The sequence below is a fragment of the Musca domestica genome, unplaced genomic scaffold, assembly GCF_030504385.1.
Source record: "Musca domestica strain aabys unplaced genomic scaffold, Musca_domestica.polishedcontigs.V.1.1 200, whole genome shotgun sequence".
NCBI lineage: Eukaryota > Metazoa > Arthropoda > Insecta > Diptera > Muscidae > Musca > Musca domestica.
In genome coordinates, this window is record NW_026712251.1 from 435,528 (window position 1) to 459,224 (window position 23,697).

At 35.9% G+C, this 23,697-nt stretch overlaps 1 protein-coding gene across 3 annotated transcripts in view; it reads right to left on the reverse strand.

Moving 5' to 3' along the window:
• Positions 1 to 23,697, reverse strand: part of LOC101897029 (sex peptide receptor) — a 396,118-nt gene that overhangs the window by 292,659 nt on the left and 79,762 nt on the right. The window contains exon 1 of one of the 3 annotated variants that reach the window (XM_059122555.1): positions 19,945 to 19,980. The exons of the other annotated variants lie outside the window; for them this stretch is intronic. The gene's annotated coding sequence lies outside the window, so the exon portion shown is untranslated. Of the gene's footprint in view, positions 1 to 19,944; positions 19,981 to 23,697 lie in introns of those variants that run through there. 3 annotated transcript variants of the gene reach the window in all.

A 23,697-nucleotide genomic window follows, 5' to 3' on the forward strand; every position in this document is an offset into this window, starting at 1 on the left:
TACCCTACACCACTATGCATATTTAGTAGAGCTCTCGTAAAAAGGTTTATACAGGGCATTTCAGAGCTCTATGAGATATTTGGTACAAAATCAAAATCTATCGTGCATTTTACGAACTATAGCTATCTTTGAACCGGGTTTCTCCAAACTTGACGTATTAGCTTCTAGACTGAATTCGGTCTTATGTACGAAAATTCAGGTGATTTGGGCTGATATTGGCCATTTGTTGCACAATTAATACGAAATCGGATGAAGATATATATGGGAGGCATATCCAAATCGGAACAGATTTTAATAAAATTAAAATCAACTATTTTTGGGCTTTATCTGATATCTGGTACCAAATATCATTCCTGTGGGACTTAAAGACCAAATCGGATGAAAGATATATATGGGAGCTATAGCTATATCTGAACCGATTTTTACTAAAATTGGTGTACTTGCTTCTAAGCTGGTTTCGGTCGGATTTGCCAAAATTGATGATATTACGGCCATTTGGTGGTCAATCACCCGAAATCGGATGAAGATATATATGGGAGCTATATCCAAATCTGAACCGATTTCGATAAAATTTAAAACAGCTATTTCTGTGCTCCATCTAATACCTGGTACCAAATATCACGGTTGTGGAGTGCATGGTAGGAATGTGAGGGACTTAAAGATCAAATCGGATGAAAGATATATATGGGAGCTATAGCTATATCTGAACCGATTTTCTCCAAATTTAATATACTTGCTTCTAGGCCGAACTCGGTTGGGTGTGCCAAAATTCAGGTAATTTGGACTGATAGTGGACATTTGGTGCACATTTAACCCGAAATCGGATGAAAATATATATGGGAGCTATATCCAAATCTGAACCGATTTCGATAAAATTTAAAACAGCTATTCCTGTGCTCCATCTAATACTTGGTACCAAATATCACGGTTGTGGAGTGAATATTACGAATGTAAGGGACTAAAACACTAAATCGGATGAAACATATATATGGTTGCTATATCTATATCTGAGCCGATTTTCACTAAATTTGATATACTTGCTTCTAGGCTGAATTTGGTCCGATGTACTAAAATTCAGTCCATTTGGACTTATATCGGCCATTTGGTTCACAATTAACCCGAAATCGGATGAAGATATATATGGGAGCTATATCCAAATCTGAACCGATTTCGATAAAATTACAAACAGCTATTTCTGGGCTGTATCTTATATCTGGTACCATATATCATTTTTGTGGAGTGCATATTACGAATGTGAGAGGCTTAAACACCAAATCGGATAAAACATATACATGGGAGCTATAGCTGTTTCTGAACCGATTTTCTCCAAATTTGTTGTATTTGCTTTAAGGCTAATCTCGGTCACATGTGCCAAAATTCGGGCCATTTGGGCTGCTATTGGCCATTTGGTGGTCAATTAACCCGAAATCGGATGAAAATATATATTGGAGCTATATCGAAATCTGAACCGATTTCGATAAAATTTAAAACAGCTATTTCTGTGCTCCATCTAATACCTGGTACAAAATATCACGGTTGTGGAGTGCATAGTAGAAATGTGAGGGACTTAAAGATCAAATCGGATGAAAGATATATATGGGAGCTATAGCTATATCTGAACCGATTTCCTCCAAATTTGATATACTTGCTTCTAGGCCGAACTCGGTTGGGTGTGCCAAAATTCAGGTAATTTGGACTGATAGTGGACATTTGGTGCACATTTAACCCGAAATCGGATGAAGATATATATGGGAGCTATATCTAAATTTGATCCGATTCTCACCAATTTCAATAGGGTTCGTCCTTGGGCCATAAAAATGTTGTTTGGAGGATTTCATCCCAATCGGATAATAAATGCGACCTGCATTTTGTTCACAAGAATACATGGACAGACGGACGGACGGACAGACGGACTGACATGCATAAATCGACTCAGAAAGTGATTCTATGAAGGTTCTCAAAAGTAACTATGGGTCTATCTCGTTTCCTTCTCCATGTTACAAACAAATGCACAAAGACATAATACCCTTACCACTATGTGGTGTAGGGTATAAAAAATCGCATGAAAAGATGCCAATAATGATATTAATTTAGATTTTGTAGTATTTTGTAAGTTTTTTTTTTAATTTTTTTCATATTTTTTATCATATGCGATTTTTTCAATTTGACTTATAATATTGAAGTGTACATTTTGTAACATTTGGGGTTATTATATATAGATTGCAATTATAGTCCGATCCTAACGAATATTTTTACAAGGGTAGGGTTAGGCTCATAAGGGCTAGGTCTATTGTTTTCAAAGATGTCCGCAGTATATTTAGGGGTTCAAATGGACCAAATCAGAAAAGAATCTCTGATCACACAAAATTGTAGCCAATGGACACCCCTGAGAAGAGAGTTAAGGACAGGGAAGAATTCTAGCATTTTGGATGACCATTGGAGTATATTTAGGTGTAAAATTGGCCACAACAACTAACAGCATGATATTGGGCAAATGTCCCTGTTCAAAATGCTAACGGTAATATCTGGGCAGTACTCTATGACGTAATTTCAAAAGCGAAATCTTCCAAAAAGGGATTTGGATATAAAGGGGCTTCTAGTATATTATAGTGTTTTAGGATATCACATGGTCGGCCCCGCACGACTATAGCCTTTGCTTACTTGTTTCATTGATATATAAATAATAATAATTAATTTTTTGAAGATAACCTAAGTAAGCATCATGACCGCAAAATTCCAAAGTATGTTTCCCCATCTTCAATTTTTTTAAACAAAAATAAAAAATATTTTTTAATAAAAATGTCGTGAAAAATATTGGTATATACATTAAAGTGTCAAAAAAATTCGGGGAAATTACCTAGAAATTAGGATAAATAAATCAACACTAAAAGTGCAATATACAGCCGATATCGATGGTATTAAACTACAAATAAATAACACATAATTGTTAATCTTAAATTATTTTGAAATCCATTCAGGTTAAAGGAAAGGTTAACTGTATATATTACATATAACTTCATAGTTACGTTGCAAAAAAATCCTCAAAAAGCAATTTCACAACAATTAAACTATAATACGAAGGAAAACATTTTAAAATCTCACATGCCAAACGTCCAGGGTGCCTGTAGTTGTTCCTGTCACACTTTCATCTTTGCTGACTGACTTCCTTTCTTAATCTACAATAGCATTTTTAATTGGATTTAATGCGATTTTTTATATAAGCGCATGTATGAATGCATAATATCCCCTTTTCCTGTTTGTGCTTCTTTTACTGTTCTCAAATACTTTTTTTCTCGTTGATCTGTTAATGTGCAAATCCTTACATTACCTCTTTTTTCTTTGTTCTACCCATTTTGTGTTCTTTCTTTTTAACCAAGCATTTCACACTCAGAACAAATGTGTGGGTTTGCTTAAAAACTTTTCTCCAGTTTTTTTTGCCTCTGGGAATGGAATGTTTAGGCTTAAAGGCCAACTACAGTTATGTTGGAAGTAGGCTTATAAACAGATTTCCATGGGGGGCATTTACAGATTTTTAAGCCTTGTTCTGTGTGTTTTTTTATTCTACTGCTCATAGCAAAACTGAGAAATCTGCAATTGGCAATAATCTCCTGGGGGGTCATCGATAATTGGCAAACGAGTAGAAGATTAAGGCTAAGAGGAAAACAAAGTCAAACGAAAGGATTATTTTCTGTTCCATACATCTGTTTTAGATTTTACATTCATCTGCTTGAAATGGTCAGTCAATAACAGAGTTGATGATATCCTTCAAGAGCATTTCCCTCAATCAAAATGATAAATACCACATAAACTTATTATGTAATCCTATAACTTTAACCAATAATTAGTTTGTTTTGCATTTGGTAGCTCAAAACTGAGAAATGTCCAATTGGATTAAATTAAATTGCTAGAAAGTAAATATACTTCCTGGCATTTGCGTGCATAACGAACATAGTAGCAATAAAGATGTGTGAATGTGTGTTTATATAATAGACCACACGCACACACACACACACACAATGTTCCAGGAAATTGCTTAATTAACAATAAAATTTATTCATTGCCATATTATTTGTTATTTATTAGCATCGAAGATATCTAACAAAAGCTCTACAACAATAAACATTTATTACAACAAAAACATCGGCAACATTGAGGCATATACCAAAAGCAATACAGGTCTTAGGTGCCATTAACCGATGACATTTTACGAAATTGTTTCTCGATGATACATGGTTCTAGTCGCAGGTAAAGGATGATATCATGCAGCACAGTGGTACAAACGAGAAAAACGATTTAAAAAATATTTTATATTTAAGCTGACCGAGCTGACGAAAAGTCAAAGGTCGGGCGGGGCCGAATATATGATACCCTACACCACTATGTACATTTAGTAGAGCTTCCATAGCAAAAGCATTTATTTGAACTAGATCATATCACCTATCAACATTTGGTTTTAGAGCAGGTATAGTTTGGTTTCAGAGGGCACTAATATATGGGAGGCACATGCAATTCTGAATCGATTTCCACTAAATTTGAAGGAGATATTTTAATCTTCTATAACAAATAACATTGTTAAAGAGGGCATGATACCACATCGAGAAGTTTTATATTAAAACAAGTAAAAAAGCTGTAAGTTCGGCCGGGTCGAACTTTGAATACCCTCCAACACTTGGAACGAATTTTGCAATTTTCAAAAAATAAAAAAATAAAAAAAATCCTTTAAAATTTCCGCGAAAATCTTAAAATTACCGAATGTAGTTGTTATATTAACGAAAATTGAAAAAAAAAAATCTGTGGATAATGTCGTTAAAATCATTAAAATGTCATTATATTGGGTCCATACGAAGATGTGGACCAGCGCAGAAGATGTTCTGTGATAGGCTTTAGTATCCATTAGGAACATCAAATACCAAATTTGAAACAATTCCGGTGAAATCATCAAAATACCGAATATAGGGAGTTACCCTGCGGATTATAAAACGTAGACCTGCACAGACAATTTTCTGCCATAGGCTGTAGTATCCATTACGAACTTCAAATACCACATTTGAAACAATTCCGGTGAAAAATGTCGCAAAGATCATCAAAATACCGAAAGCCGGGAGGTATCGTTGTATGGGGGCTATACGAAAACGTGGACCTGCACAGATAATTTTCTGTCATAGGCTTTAGCATCCATTACGAACATCAAATACCAAATTTGAAACAATTCCAGTTAATAATGTCGCTAAAATCATCAAAATACCGAATATAGGGAGGTATCGTTATATGGGGGCTATAGGAAGACGTGGACCTGCAAAGACAATATTCTGTTATAGGCTGTATTATACATTTCGAACTTCAAATACGTAATTTGAAACCATTCCGGTGAATAATGACGCTAAAATCATCAATATACCGAATATCGGGAGGTACCGTTGTATGGGGGCTATACGAAGACGTGAACCTGCACAGACAATTTTCTGCAATAGGCTGTAGTATCCATTATGAACTTCAAATAGAAAATTTGAAATAATTCCGGTAAATAATGTCGCTAAAATCATTAAAATACCGAATATCGGGGGTCCGTTATATGAGGGCTATCCGAAGTCGTGGACCCGCACAGGCAATTGTCAGGCATAGGCTGTAGTATCCATTACGAACTTCAAATACCAAATTTAAAATAGTTCCGGCAAATAATGTCTCAAAAATCATCAAAATACCCAATATCGGAAGGTACCATTATATGGGGCTATACAAAGACGTGGACCTACATGGCCCATTTTTTGTCTCAAGCCGTAGAATCCATTACGAACTTCAAATACCAAATTTTAAACATTTCCTATAAATAATTTCGCTAAAATCATCAAAATGCCGCATATAGGGAGGTACCGTTATATGGGGGCTATACGAAGACGTGGTCCTACATGGTCCATTTGCTATACCAAAAGTCCTACAGACATAATATACATTTGTATAAAACTTCAACCTACTTCATGTCGTTCGGAAGCTAAAGTAATTTCCACAGACGGATAGATGGACAGACGGACGGACATCGCTAGAACGACATAGAATTTTATGCATATCAAGAATATATGTACTTTGTGGGGTCTAAAATGTATATTTTGAGGTGTTACAATCGCAATGACACACTTAATATACACTCCATGCTATGGTGGAGGGTATAAAAATATATATCGGAGTTCGAATTCCACAAAATGGAAACGTACATCCTGAAATTCACTCCATTTGGGCTGATATTAGCCATTATGTGCACAATAAACCTGAAATCGGATTAAGGATATGTATGGCAGCTATATCCAAATCTGAAGCGATCGTCATGCAATTTGGCAGAGGTATTTCTGGGCTGTATCTGCTGCCTAACATCATTCTTGTGGTGTGCATATTACGTACGTGGGGGACTAAAAACCAAATCGGATGAAACATATATAAATGGGAGCTATAGCTATATCTGAACCGATTTTCTCCGAATTCGATGTACCTGCTTCTAGCCTAAATTCGTTTTGATGTGCCAGAAATTCAGGTCATTTGGACTTATATTGGCCATTTGGTGCAAATTCAACCTGAAATCGGTTAAAGATTGATTTGACCGATTATCTCCAATTTCAATAGGGTTCATCCCTGGATCAAACAAATGATTTGTGCAAAATTTCATTTGACTCGGGCTAAAAATGGGACCTATACTTTGTTCACAAAAATACATGGACACACAGACGGACGGACATGGACATACATAAATCGACTGAGAAAGTGATTCTATGAAGATCCTCAAAAGTAGCTACGGGTCGTTCTCGCTTCCTTCTCCATGTTACAGACAAATGCACAAAGACATAATACCCTCACCACTATGATGTGTTGGGTATAAAAATTAATTTTGATATATTAATTTCGGGCGGGCAGAACTTCCAACATCCTCCACAATTGGGTAAAAAAAAAAAAAAAAAACATTTAAAAAAAGGTATAGGTATTTAAATGTGTTCCACTTTAAACAGCAAATACATGTGACGTCAGTTGGAGAATGCAATTAAATAAATGAAACAAAGTGTGTGGAGCTGTTATATGGGCGAAATGATAAAACGGAAACCTACGACAAGGCCAGAACAAGATAATTCATTTGTGACTTTTGTATGCTTATTTTTGATATAACTTATTAACCATTTTAATATTTTTCAGTTTGATACGTCCTCATCGAAGTAACGGTTTTAGACCTATGTTCTCTTTGGACCAAATATGTTCAGGATTTTTTGGAGTCGATCTAGGTTTGTCAGTTCGTCCGTCTGGCATAGCTGAGGGTACATATGCATCTGTCGACAAACCGACTGATACTTTTTAAATTGTGTTTGATATTGGTTTAGATTTTTTTTAATTATACCACCCAAATAAACCCAGCCTCATGTCCCTCCTACACACAAACACTGACCGACTTGCCAAATTTCAACATTCAAGCTTCACTCCAGTGGTTGTAAGTCATGAATCAGCGACTCACAATAAATATATCCAAAAGCTGAGTGACAGTCATAAAACTTTAAATACTTTTCGTACCCTTACATTTCGAATTTCCAAAAATCTCTTCGGCGCACCAGAGGGGGTCTCAAACAAAATTTCAAGGGTCTAGCTTTTAATGCCCTCATGTTCGTTTCGTAGCCTTTAAGGTCGAATTTCCACAAATTACTCGTGCCACTCGTGACCATCATGCCAGTGTTAATAATTGTAGCTCCTGTGTATTTAGTACTATAGGTACTTTTCTGGTACCCAATGTAGGTTATCTTTGGAGTCGAATTTCGTAGTTGGTACTACCTGCTATGACAACAAATGGTGTATAGATCCACGCTTTCGTATAGTCCCTTTGGTAATTTGTAGTCGAATTTCCTATGACAGAAAATTGACTGTCCCCATATAACGGTACCTCCCAGTACAGGGTTGTCCATATTCGACGGACCCATCTGGCAACGCCATAACTTTTGACAGAGATGTCACATCGCTTAATGACATACCGCGTTTGAAGCGTCAGTCCAAGCAGATTTTTACCATGAACCAATACACGCGACGCGAAATAGTTGAAATTTACATTCGACAGAAGAAGTCAAACGTGCTTTTGAAAACTCAACGTGCTTTTAAACATTAAAAAATGTGAGAAGTGCGCCTTCTAAGAACACTATTAAGCGTTCATCCAAAAAATTGTCGACTGGTAAGGCATATAAAAGTCGACCAAGGCGATCGGCCGAGAATATCGCTGCAGTACGAGTCAGTGTTGAGAGGTCCCCAAGAACATCCCAAAAACGCCTCAGCAGTTGGGCATGGCTCGGTTTACTTTACAACGGATTATTCGCATTGATTTGCATTTGTTCCCGTACAAAATTCAATTGACGCAAAGAATGTTGCCTGCGGACACGCCTCGTCGATTGGAATGGGCCTAAGAGTCATGGGTCCGTCGAATATGGGCAACCCTGTATTCTCTATTTTGATTATTTTTGCCACGAAATTGGAGTTGGCAATGGTCAACTGGCAGATAATTGCCTACCAAACCCAGGTTGACGATTTAATCCGATTTGATATGTATGTCTGCCGTAATATGGACTCTGAAATATTGTTCGAGATCTGTTCAGTTTTGCATAGAGCTCCCACATATACCTCCCTCTATTTTATTGAAAACCATTAAAGAAAGTCTTAAAGCCGGCCGGGGCCGACTTTATGATACCCTACACCACTTTGCTAATTTAGTAGAGCTCCACATAACAAACAAAAGTTTTTATGGGAGAATTCAATCATACACGCTATGATTATAATTATAATTTAAAGTTCAAAGGACAAAATATGCCGAAGCATTTGTATCTTTTAAATTCGGACTTGTATTGCCCATTTGGTGCGAAATTAATTTGAAATCGGATAAAAACATATATGGGAACTATATCCAAATCTGAACCGATCTCGATAAAATTTGGCAAAGATATTTTTGAGCTGTATTTGATATATTTCCCTGAATATCGTTGTTACGGAGTGCATATTACGGCTGAGGGTAAAAAATATAACAAATCGGATAAACAGTATATATGGGAGCTTTAACTATATCTGAACCGATCTTCACTAAATTTGACATAATAGCTTCTAGACTCAATTCGGTCGTATGTGCCAAATTCCATCCCATTTGGGCAAATATTAGACGTTTGGTGCACAATAAATGGTAAATCGGACGAAGTTATATATGGGAGCTATATCCAAATCTGAACCGATCTCGATAAAATTTAGCAAAGGTATTTCTGATCTGCATTTGATATATTTCCCCAAATATTGTTGATACAGAGTGCACTTTACGGCTGCGGAGGACAAAAATAACAAATCGGATGAACAATATATATGGGAGCTTTAGCTATATCTGAACCGATTTCGATCAAATTTGGCATACTGATTTTTAGGCCTAATTTGGTTGTATGTGCAAAATTCCATACTATTCGGGCTGATATTACACGTTTGGTGCACAATAAAAAGCAGATCGGACGAAGATATATATGGGAGCTATATCTAAATTTTGACCGATTATCTCCAATTTCAATAGGGTTCGTCCTTGGGCCAAACAAATGTTGTTTGCAAAATTTCATCTCAATCGGATAATAAATGCGAGCTGCATTTTGTTCACAAGAATACATGGACAGACGGACGGACGGACAGACGGACTGACATGCATAAATCAACTCAGAAAGTGATTCTATGCAGATCATCAAAAGGAACTATGGGTCTATCTCGTTTCCTTTTGCCTGTTACAAACAAATGCACAAAGACATAATACCCTTACCACCTTGTGGTGTAGGGTATAATGATAAATAATGCCAAATTTTCCCAATAAAGTCAACTTTGGATCTACGATATAGTTTCGAGTATAATAAAGTTTCCAAAGTTTTACCCGATTTTGACCCCATTTCAAATTTATATGTAAGTTCATTTTTAGGAGTAGTTCTACTCAAGATGCAGTGCGATGTAAGGTGCCACATAGTTATCCCCGGCCCAACTCTTCTCCTTTGCATACTTGTTTCCATCCCCATTCACGATTTCAGGTCCAATATGTTACAAATATTTTCAATCATGCCATTACACCATATTTTCGTATTGTCCATAATAATGTAGCGGAATAATTGTCAGAGGTTTCCATTCTCGGTCTATTTCACTAAAGAATGAAATAAAATTATAAATATAACTTAATTTCCAATTCATTCACTGTTTCACATTATCCTTGTATGCCAAGTACTCCTTAACATGTTGTTAATACCCAGTTAACGGATATTTATTGTTATTGCCATTATTATTATTGCTGTTATTGTTGTAGAGAGCGTACAAAGTCATTGGCAATGCCATCACTGATGATCACTTTAATGGAAGTCAAGCATGTTCTCACGGCAATCGAAACGAAAACGTCGAATAATATAAACTTCTTGATTCTTGAATTAAATTCAAATGTATGAATGTCGACAATGGCATGGAATTGCACAACAAAAAAAAAAAAAAAAAAAACAAATAACAGTAAATTCTAGGCAAAACAAAAAAAAAATATTGTCCTTCGGGCCTTAAAATAGACCAATAAAAATAATACGGCAATTACAGAAGTAATTGTTCTCCTTTATATTCGCAGATACTTAAAGTGACATTTGAGAAGATATAATTACCTAACATTGTAATGAAAATATTGTAATGAAAATATCACTGCAAATTTCAGATCATTAAGCTCGTCTCGAAAGAGAAAACAAACACTTAAATCATAAAACATATGATCTTCGCCTTAACAAGGCAAAACTCAAAAATTCAGCCGAGCCTGGCTGTGGGATTTGAACCGCGGACCTCTGTGTGCAGCCAACTAGAAGTTGCCGTCTCTACGTTCAGAGCCATAAACCCGTCTTCCTAAAGCAGCACTAAAACAAGTGTATGCATTGGAAGCAATGTAGTTGTTGTGGACAAAAATCCATCACTACAAAAAACAAAACGTTGCTGTGAAAAAAAGATCTGCCAATAGAACTTGAGTCGAACCTGGAGAGTTTCTAGTGTATAATTCGCATATGCTAATTTGCAATAAGTTCGAAATATACACTACTTTCCAGAGAACGGCCCTTGTAAGCCATCATCCACATCAAATATGCCTGATGAGCCGCTTAACCAACGGCGAAACGCGTCGCATAGTGGTGAGTGTGTGATAGTGTCTATCTGGCTTTCCTTTTCACTGCAAATTTCAGATCATTAAGCTCGTCTCGAAAGAGAAAACAAACACTTAAATCATAAAACATATGATCTTCGCCTTAACAAGGCAAAACTCAAAAATTCAGCCGAGCCTGGCTGTGGGATTTGAACCGCGGACTTCTGTGTGCAGCCAACTAGAAGTTGCCGTCTCTACGTTCAGAGCCATAAACCCGTCTTCCTAAAGCAGCACTAAAACAAGTGTATGCATTGGAAGCAATGTAGTTGTTGTGGACAAAAATCCATCACTACAAAAAACAAAACGTTGCTGTGAAAAAAAGATCTGCCAATAGAACTTGAGTCGAACCTGGAGAGTTTCTAGTGTATAATTCGCATATGCTAATTTGCAATAAGTTCGAAATATATACTACTTTCCAGAGAACGGCCCTTGTAAGCCATCATCCACATCAAATATGCCTGATGAGCCGCTTAACCAACGGCGAAACGCGTCGCATAGTGGTGAGTGTGTGATAGTGTCTATCTGGCTTTCCTTTTCACTGCAAATTTCAGATCATTAAGCTCGTCTCGAAAGAGAAAACAAACACTTAAATCATAAAACATATGATCTTCGCCTTAACAAGGCAAAACTCGAAAATGATTTTGTTTAGATTTGAAGAAATCGGAAACATGGGATGGATTTAGATATATTTTAAAAGTTTATAGGCATATACCCTTCAATGGAATTTAAGATTATTTTTAATAGGTTTGAAAACAAACAAGTAAAAAAGCTGTAAGTTCGGCCCGGCCGAACTTTGAATACCCTCCATTTGGAACGAATTTGGCAATTCTCAAAAACAATAAAATCCGTTCGGACCTGCACATACAGTTTTCTGTCTTAGGTTGTATTATCCATTATGAACTTCAAATACCAAATTGGAAACAATTCCGGTGAATAAATTCGCTAAAATCATCAAAATACCGAATATCGGGAGATATCGTCATATGGGGGCTCTACGAAGACGTGGACCTGCACATACAGTTTTCTGTCTTAGGCTGTAGTATCCATTATGAACTTAAAATACCAAATTTGAAACAATTCTGATGAAAAAATTTCCATAAAATCATTAAAATACCGAACATCGGGAGGTACCGTTATATGTGGGCTCTACGAAGACGTGGACCTGCACAGACAACTTTCTGTCTTAGGCTGTAGTATCCATTATGAACTTCAAATACCAAATTTGAAACAATTCCGGTGAATAAATTCGCTAAAATCATCCAAATACCGAATATCTGGAGATACCGTTATATGGGGGCTATACGAAGACGTGGACCTGCACAGACAATTTTCTGTCATAGGCTGTAGTATCCATTACGAATTTTAAATACCAAATTTGAAACAATAAATTCGCTAAAATCATCAAAATACCGAATATCGGGAGGTACCGTTATATGGGGGCTCTACGAAGACGTGGACCTGCACAGACAATTTTCGGTCTTAGGCTGTAGTATCCATTTCGAACTTCAAATACCAAATTTGAAACAATTCCGGTGAATAAATTCGCTAAAATCATCAAAATATCGAATATCGGGAGGTACCGTTATATAGGGGCTATACCAAAAAGTGGGCCTACATTGCCCATTTCCAATACCAAAAGTCCTGCAGACATAACATATATTTGAGAAAAATTTTATCAATCTACTTCAATTCGTTCGGAAGCTAGAGAGATTTCCACAGACGGACGGACATCGCTAAATTGACATAGGATTTTATGCTGATCAAGAATATATTCTTGTGGGGTCTAAAATGTGTATTTCGAGGTGTTACAAGCGAAATGACAAACATAATATATCCTCCATACTATGGTAGAGCTATTCTAACTTTGAAAATTGCCCATTTCAAGTTAAATTTTGTTGTATTTCAAAACCGATGCTCATATTGCAAATAAACCCACAGCTATCATTTTGAATCATCATAAAAACCTAAACAATTTTCACCCAAATATGTTGTTATTTTTCATGGCAAAATAAAACTGACACAAAGGAGGGAGAGAGAGAGAGAGAGAGGCAAAGAGATAAAAACTGGCAATGATGACTATTCTATTATTGTTGTTGAAAATCCAATTTATAACTTTTTTACAGAACAGGTGGACAGACAGACAGACGCAGACAAAGAACAGCCGCATCCTGTGCTCAAAATAAAACCACACAATTTAATTGTATTAAATTCATTAAAGTAATAAATTGTTATAAGAGGATTACAGACATATACAAATGAATGTAAGAGCACTTATTTACATAAATATACGTAGGTAGGTACTTCTACACATACGGAAGAGCTTAGAAAATAACACGGTAAACAAAAAGGTATGAAAACATGTCAAACAATACATACATTCGAGTGCATATATACATATGTGTGGTATGAAATATTTAACACTACAAAGATCTTAAGCCGATTCGTCTAAAATTAGAACAGGAAAAATGCATGTATATGAGAATAGGTAAGAAAATATCAGTCGCCGTCTTTTGGGCAGACGTACCATTAGGATTGGATCCATTTATTCCAATTTTATCCCAGCTATAGAGTAAGTATTAATTTTGCAATATGGGTTGTTTGAAGAGGATAAGATTTTGCATTTTATGAAAGTAATACTTATATAAATACTTAACCCTATTTGGAGTATCATGTCACATTTTTAGGCGAAATCAATTATTATTTAATTGACATGTGTAAAGTTTGAAGCCAATTAGAAACTAATATCGTTTTAAATAGAGCTTTGTTATTCAAAATTGAGCTTTTGGGCCATATATGCCATGTAGGCTCTTGACCTATGGGCTTGGACTACATCGAGTGCTTCATTTTATATGAGACATTATGATTTTGCTATGAATTTGTGTGAGACACTAGAAGGAGTGGGTCACTCTTTAACAGAATTCTAATGTTGGGCTACTCTTATCGTAACCCTTTTTTGTAATATTTTACTGCAATTGTGATTGTTTTATTCTAGAAGGCGGGTCAATACTCGGTCAAGCTATTATCTATATATTGCAATATGCCAATTTTGAACTATATTGCGTACTCCCTTCGCTGTCTATAAGTGGAAGAAAATCGGATATTGATTTTTTATACCCAACACCACACAGTGGTAATGATATTATGTCTTCCTGAATTTGCTTGTAACGAGATAGAAACATAGTTACTTTTAAGGATCTTCGTGAAATCACTTTCTGAATCGAGTCCATCTGTCCATATATTTTTGTGAAAAAAATGCAGGTCGCATTTATTATCCGATTGAGATGGGATTTTACGTCCATCACGTGCATAATATGCACTCCACAACAATAATCTTTGGTACTAGATATCAGACACAGCTCAGAAATAAGTGTTTAAAGTTTGGTCAAAATCGGTTCAGATTTGGATCTAGCTCCCACATATATCTTTATCCGATTTTAGGTTTGTTTTGTCCAAAATGGCTAATATCAGCCTCAATGGACTGAATTTTGGCACTTCCGACTGACTTCAGTCCAGAAAAAAAGTACTTAATATTTTGGGTAATGCGGTTCATATGTAGCTATTTGGGATTTTAAGTCCCTCACATTCGTAATATGCACTCCACAAGAACGATGTGTGGTAAAAGATATCATAACCCGCTCAGAAATAAGTATCTAAAATTTGGTCAAGATCGGTTCAGATTCGGATCTAGCTTCCACATATATCTTAATTCGATTTCAGGTTTGTTTTGTGCAAAATAGCTAATATCGGCCAAAATGGCCAATTTTCGATTATTTAAATATATTTTGACTTCCGTTATAATCATTCAAATTGTTGACCTTCTATGGAGTAGGTTCCGAAGGAATGACCAATATTGTTCATTGGACCTCCATTGTCGAGCCTAAATAAATGTGATATATACATTGCGACGTGTCACGCTTGGACTATATCGAATACCCTCCACCATTTGGAACGAATTTAGAAATTTTAAAAAAATAAAACCCTTAAAAAATTCTGTTAACATTTTAAAAATACCGATTATAGCTGTTATATTGGGGTCTATACGACGTGGACCTCCATAGGCATTGTTTGTCAGAAGCCATTACCATACTCAAATTCGAAACTTGAAATAAAAGGTGAATACTGTAACTAAAACCATCAAAATATCGTATAAAGGGAAGCGAAGACTTGGAACTAGCATTTACAATTACGAAGACGTGGACCAGCACAGACATTTTTCTGTCTTAGGCTGTAGTATCCATTACGACTTTCAAATATCAAATTTGAAACAATTCCGGTCAATAATGTCGCTAAAATCATTTAAATACCGAATATAGGGAGGTACCGTTATATGGGGGCTATATGAAAACGTGGACCTACATGACCCAAATGCCGAATATCGGGAGGTACCGTTATATGGGGGCTATACCAAATCGTGGACCTACACATGTAATGTTTCGCCAAAGGAGCTAGAAACCATTACGACCTACAAGTACCAATTTTCAGCCAAATCCGTGAACAAATGTGGCAAATATCATCAAATTACCGAATATCGGGAGTTACCGTTATATGGGGGCTATACCAAAACTTGGACCTATAATTACAATGACTCGCCACACGAACTGGGACCCATTATTTTCAGAGAAATTCTTGAAAAAAATGTGTCAAAAATCATCAAAATACCGAATATTGGGAGGTACCGTTATATGGGGACTATATCAAAACGTGGACCTATACATACAATGTTTCGCCACACGAACTAGGACCCATTATGACCAACAAATACCAATTTTTTGACAAATCCGAGAAAAAGTTTGGCAAAAAATGAAAATACCGAATATCGGAAGGTATCTTTATATGGGGGCTATACCAAAACGTGGACCTATACATGCAATGTTTTGCCACACGCATAGGGACCCGCTATGACCTACAAACACCAATTTTCAGACAAATCCGTGAAAAATGTGGCATAAATCATCAAATTACCAAATATCGGGAGGTACCGTTATAAGGGGACCAGAACGTGGACCGATACATCTCATTTTCAATACCAACCATCCTAGACACAATACAAATTGCTCTGCTAAATTTTGGCGCTCTACGTCATATAATGTGGGCTGTATCGTGATTTCAACAGACAGACAGACGGACAAAGAGAGACGGACATCGTTAAATCGACTTACAATTTTATGCTGATTATGAATATATAAATTTGTGGGGTCTACGATGAATATCTAAGGATGTTACAAACGGAATGGCAAAGTTAATATACCCTGCTTTCCAAGGTGGAGGGTATAAAAATTGGTATGAGCAAAATTTCAAGAAAATCAACCTTTTATATCCAATTTTATCCGAAATCATAAATTCCATATTCATCTCAGGTTTCTGGTTCAGAGAAATATTTAGATATCGGAATTTGTAAAGAATCGCTGATTTGACAACTAAAGTAATTGGTATCAGAAGAGGTTCGCAAATACAGATCATCTTCACAAGAGATCTTATGCTAGCAAAAATGTTTGGATGTGTAAAATTTGATGATAGTTAAATGCTTTTTTCGCATTTTTCGAGCTTTTATTTTCTTAAACCTTGAACCCTATGTGGGTGAGGTACCAGAAGAAATGGTCCGATCTCTACCATTATTATTATGACAGATCTTGTGATGATGGAAATATTGATATGTACCAAGTCTGAATAATATTGGATGTCAATTCCGCGTTTTAAGAACTTCATTGATATTCAAAATTCTGACCCTTTTGTGGGGACGGTACCAGAAGGAGTGAACCGATAAATTTTTTCTACACACCAGATCTTAGTTTAGTAAAAATAATGTGATGTGTGAAATATGAAGAGATCCGATTTTTATTTCGGAAAATTCTGATCGTTTAGGTTATTCAAAATTCTAACTCTTGGTGGTGGAGAAACCGGAAGGAATGGTCCGATCTCTAACCTCTTTATAATATATCTTGTGTTGATAGAAATATAGAGATGTGCCAATGTTTGAATGGAATATGATGTTAGTTTCGCGTTTTATGAGCTTCATGGACATTCAAAATTTTGACGCCTTGTGGGGGAGGTACCAGAAGGAGTGGACAGATATATTCCATCTACATACTAGATTTAATGTTGGTGAAAATATTGATATACGAAATTTGAAGACAATTCGACCTTTATTTCAAAACTATTAAGAGTTATAATTATTTAAAATTTTTACTTTTTGTGGGGGGAGTAGTAGATGGTGTGGTCTGATATTCTTCATCTTCGTACCTGACCTAGCAATGATATTGGGATCTGCAAAACTTAAATAAAATTGGAATATTATTATTTTTTTTTTTTTTTGTTCTATTAGGTAAATTATTGTCCATGATGAATGCTAAGAAGTGGACCGATGTAGCCAATCTCCGAACTCGAGCTAAGTTTGACAGTAATATTACGATGTACCAAGTTTGGACCAAATCGGATACTCCCTTCGATAGTTATTGTGAACACCAGCCAGTCAGACAGACGGACGGATACCGCTAGGTCGACTCCAAATATCCTGAAACACACGTTTGATTCCTTATACCAAGTATCAAGGTGCGTTCTTTAATTTTCGATTGCTTGGTGTTATTAATAATGTAATAATTTACAATTAGAATTTCGAATGCCTTCATTATTACGCCCTTCTGTCATTATTAAATCCCAATATCTATGAACCCATATTTTCCACAAAACTACTTTTATTTAAAGAACATTTTATGTTTTTGTCTTATTTCGTTAGTGAAATAACAGTCCGGCAAATATTTTATCTCAATTTGAGACTGGTGCCACGGTGCCGCATGCTAAATTCCGTGAAGATTGGATCATTTCAAAATTTTAAAATTTCATAGATTAACAAATTAACATAGACATACGGACGAATATACACAGCTAGATCCGCTTAGCTCGATAGGATTTACTAACTTCGACAAAACTTTGTCGCCCAGAAGAATCATCTCTTTTTTATACCCTACACCACATAGTGGTAAGGGTATTATGTCTTTGTGAATTTGTTTGTAACATGGAGAAGGAAACGAGATAGACCCATAGTTACTTTTGAGAACCTTCATAGAATCACTTTCTGAGTCGATTTATGCATGTCAGTCCGTCTGTCCGTCCGTCCGTATGTCTATGTATTCTTGTGAACAAAATGCAGGTCGCATTTATTATCCGATTGAGATGAAATTTTCCAAACAATTTTTTTTTGGCTCAAGGACGAGAGAATCGGATCAAATGAGAATCGGATCAAATTTAGATATAGCTCCGATATATATCTTCATCCGATTTCGGGTTAAATGTGCACCAAATGTCCACTATCAGTCCAAATTACCTGAATTTTGGCACACCCAACCGAGTTCGGCCTAGAAGCAAGTATATCAAATTTGGAGAAAATCGGTTTAGATATAGCTATAGCTCCCATATATATCTTTCATCCGATTTGATCTTTAAGTCCCTCACATTCCTACTATGCACTCCACAACCGTGATATTTGGTACCAGGTATTAGATGGAGCACAGAAATAGCTGTTTTAAATTTTATCGAAATCAGTTAAGATTTGGATATAGCTTCCATATATATCTTCATCCGATTTCGGGTTAATTGGCCACCAAATGGCCAATATCAGCCCAAATGGCCCGAATTTTGGCACATATGACCGAGATTAGCCTTAAATCAAATACAACAAATTTGGAGAAAATCGGTTCAGAAACAGCTATAGCTCCCATATATATGTTTTATCCGATTTGGTGTTTAAGCCTCTCACATTCGTAATATGCACTCCACAAGAATGATATTTGGTACCAGATAAAAGATACAGCCCAGAAATAGCTGTTTGTAATTTTATCGAAATCGGTTCAGATTTGGATATAGCTCCCATATATATCTTCATCCGATTTCGGGTTAATTGTGCACCAAATGGCCGATTTAATACATCGGACCAAATTCAGCCTAGAAGCAAGTATATCAAATTTAGTGAAAATCGGTTCAGATATAGATATAGCAACCATATATATGTTTCAGGTATTTGATGGAGCACAGGAATAGCTGTTTTTAATTTTACCGAAATCGGTTCAGATTTGGGTATAGCTCCCATATATATCTTCATCCGATTTCGGGTGATTGACCACCAAATGACCGTAATAGCATCAATTTTGGCAAATCCGACCGAAACCAGCTTAGAAGCAAGTACACCAATTTTAGTAAAAATCGGTTCAGATATAGCTATAGCTCCCATATATATCTTCATCCGATTTCGTGTTAATTGTGCATCAAATGGCCAATATCAGCCCAAATGGCATGAATTTTCGTACATAAAACCGAATTCAGTCTAGAAGCTAATACGTCAAATTTGGAGAAACCCGGTTCAGAGATAGCTATAGTTCGTAAAATGCACGATAGAATTAGATAGATTTTGATTTTGTACCAAATATCTCATAGAGCTCTGAAATGCCCTGTATAAACCTTTTTAAAAGAGCTCTACTAAATGTGCATAGTGGTGTAGGGTATCATATAGTCGGCCCCGCCCGACTTTTGAGCTTTCCTTACTGGTTTGTAACTGTTTCTCTAGATTTTTCTCAGTTTTAAACTCTGCTGTGACATTTATTTTTTCAGTGAAAAAAAAATCATTTGATATGCCACTTGACACATCGACAAGCTATATATAACCGTGTAACCTTGAAAATGCATTTTTGCAATCGATATAACTCCTTTGTTGGTGGTATTTAGACACATGTCATTGACGAACATATTTTCCAAATTAAATTATAGTTTTTACTTACTACTTTTAGTTATTATTGAATCGCAAACTCATACCTGGAAAAAAGAGAAAAATTCTATGAATACAAAAACATTGGCGTATGAGCAACAAAAGGTCATTTATTATTAAATAACATCAAAATACATTAAGTATACGCTCACAATAACCAAACGTTAAAGAATGCATCGCATTTGTAAAATTATTTTCCACATTCAATTTGTGTATGTCAGAACTAATTTCATGTTGCAAATAATTTTCAGAAATATTTCAAACATACTAAGCAAATAATTGTTGCCGGATGCTTACCTATACGCAAACATGAATAACTCGCTAATATAAATTCTAGCTGGTTTGGTATGTTAGTCTGCCTAACGTGAGCGCTACTGCACAGAAGTTCATACCTCCATGTAGTGGGATGTGGTTGATTACAAATGGCATGAATGCATTTTTCACCTGGAATGTGCAGATTTATTCCCCTCGCTTGCATTTGCAAATGAAATATTTATGCCATAAAATTCTTCCACATAAACACTTTTAATAAGGAGCAAAGTCATTGAAGCAAATTAAATGGAATTTTATTGCTTATTTACTGTTCATTTAAATGCAATGTGGAGGTGTCTGCGAACATTTTTTTCTTCTTTCAAATGTTTATGTGAGTTTGAATGTGAGAAAATGTTTCTCAACTTAATGCAATGCAATATTTAATTGCATTGCCCAATTTATGGGCAATTACAATAATGGCATTGCTTTAACTTGTTAAAAATAGAATATTTCTAAGGACACAGAAATAACAATTATAAGTCATTTACATAATTATACCTTTTTAAAGAAATGTAATGAAAATGTGCTTTTATCCTACACACCCGTGGTCCCAAACCGTGACAAAAATCAAAAACCTGAATACAACAAATTTTAATTTTAGCACTCCAAATACTTTTTTTATACCCTACAACACTATGTGTTGGGGGTATTATAAGTTTGATTGGGCCAAAAATTATGTAACACCGCGAAATATTGTTTTCCCACATAGGAAAGTATATATGGATCTTCCTAGCTCGCCGAGCTGAGAAGATCTAGCTATGTATGTCCGTCCGTCCGCCTGTCCATGTTAATTTGTAATCACTCTACAGGTCGCAACTATGGCCCGATCTTCATAAAATTTAGAATGGAGGTGGAGCTAGGGACAAAATACAAGCCCATTGCTTTTAGAGATGATCGCATAGTATTTAGGACCAAAACTGAAAAATTTCCTGATTTTGCAGTTGCTCTGAAATGGACCAAAAACTGAAAAATTTCCTGATTTTGCAGTTGCTCTACAGGTCGCAAGTATAAATCAATCGACGCCAAAGTTAGAACTTAAGGCTGGGCAGAAGTCTTCCAATTTTGATGGTCATCGGGTAATATTTAGTGGTTCATATAGACCATAACATTTGTGTTAATTAAAAGTCAAATTTTCCATTAAACCGTGAATATTTTTAATCTCGGCGAAATCACAAATAGATGAACAGGTCAATTCTGACCATTACGTATATGCCGATAGTAAAAATGTTGGATATATATAGCGAAATATATACAAAGGAAAGGGATGTTAGATAGAATGCTTATATCTCAAGAATGGCTTAACCGATTTTGACTAATTTTGTCAATTCAGAATGCCCTCTTGACATAAAAGAATAAAATCTAAAAAATCGCATAAGAAGATGCCAATAATGATGTTAATATAGATTTTGTAGTATTTTGTGACATTTCTTTATTTTTTCATATTTTTTATCGCATGCGATTTTTTCAATTTCACTTATATTTTTGTGTACTTATATTGAAGTGTACGTTTTGTAATATCTTTTCCCCTTTCAACACAGGTTGGGGTTTTATAAAGATAGCAATTATCGTCCGATCCTCACGAAATTTTTCGTAAGGGTAGGGTTAGGCTCAGAAGGGCTAGGCCTATTTTTTCAAAGATATCCGCAATATATTTAGGGGTTGAAATGGAGGAGGGTGGAATGGAGGTCTACTTTTTTGTGTAAAAACCAGTAAGGAAAGCTCAAAAGTCCGGAGGGGCCGACTATATGATACCCTACACCACTATGCATATTTAGTAGAGCTCTCGTAAAAAGGTTTATACAGGGCATTTCAGAGCTCTATGAGATATTTGGTACAAAATCAAAATCTATCTAATTCTATCGTGCATTTTACGAACTATAGCTATCTCTGAACCGGGTTTCTCCAAATTTTACGTATTAGCTTCTAGACTGGGGATTTGGGCTGATATTGACAATTTAGTGCACATTTAACCCGAAATCGGATGAAGATATATATGAGAGCTATATCCAAATCTGAACCGATTTCGATAAAATTTAAAACAGCTATTCATGTGCTCCATCTAATACATGGTACCACGGTAGTAGAGTGAATATTACGAATGTATGGGACTAAAACTCTAAATCGGATGAAACATATATATGGTTGCTATATCTATATCTGAACCGATTTTCACTAAATTTGATATACTTGCTTCTAGGCTAAATTTGGTCCGATGTACTAAAATTCAGTCCATTTGGACTTATATCGGCCATTTGGTGCACAATTATCCCGAAATCGGATGAAGATATATATGGGAGCTATATCCAAATCTGAACCGATTTCGATAAAATTACAAACAGCTATTTCTGGGCTGTATCTTATATCTGGTACCAAATATCATTCTTGTGGAGTGCATATTACGAATGTGAGAGGCTTAAACACCAAATCGGATGAAAGATATATATGGGAGCTACAGCTATATCTAAACCGATTTTCTCCAATTTTGATATACTTGCTTCTAGGCCGAACTCGGTTGGGTGTGCCAAAATTCAGGTAATTTGGACTGATAGTGGACATTTGGTGCACATTTAACCCGAAATCGGATGAAGATATATATGGGAGCTATAGCTGTTTCTGAACCGATTTTCTCCAAATTTGTTGTATTTGCTTTAAGGCTAATCTTGGTCACATGTGCCGAAATTCGGGCCATTTGGACTGAGATTGGTCATTTGGTGGTCAATTAACCCGAAATCGGATGAAGATATATATGGGAGCTATATACAAATCTGAACCGATTTCGATAAAATTTAAAACAGCTATTTCTGTGCTCCATCTAATACCTGGTACAAAATATCACGGTTGTGGAGTGCATAGTTGGAATGTGAGGGACTTAAAGATCAAATCGGATGAAAGATATATATGGGAGCTATAGCTATATCTGAACCGATTTTCTCCAAATTTGATACACTTGCTTCTAGGCCGAACTCGGTTGGGTGTGCAAAAATCCAGGTAAGTTGGACTGATAGTGGACATTTGGTGCACATTTAACCCGAAATCGGATGAAGATATATATGGGAGCTATATCTAAATTTGATTCGATTCTCACCAATTTCAATAGGGTTCGTCCTTGGGCCAAAAAAATATTGTTTAGAAAATTTCATCTCAATCGGATAATAAATGCGACCTGCATTTTGTTCACAAGAATACATGGACAGACGGACGGACGGACGGACGGACTGACATGCATAAATCGACTCAGAAAGTGATTCTATGAAGGTTCTCAAAAGTAACTATGGGTCTATCTCGATTCCTTCTCCATGTTACAAACAAATGCACAAAGCCATAATACCCTTACCACTATGTGGTGTAGGGTATAAATACAAACATTTCCATTCTACCGAAACGATGAAAAAAATTTACAGGCGAAATCCATAATAGACAGTAGGCGAACTTCTGGCTTTTTTATGCAGATTTC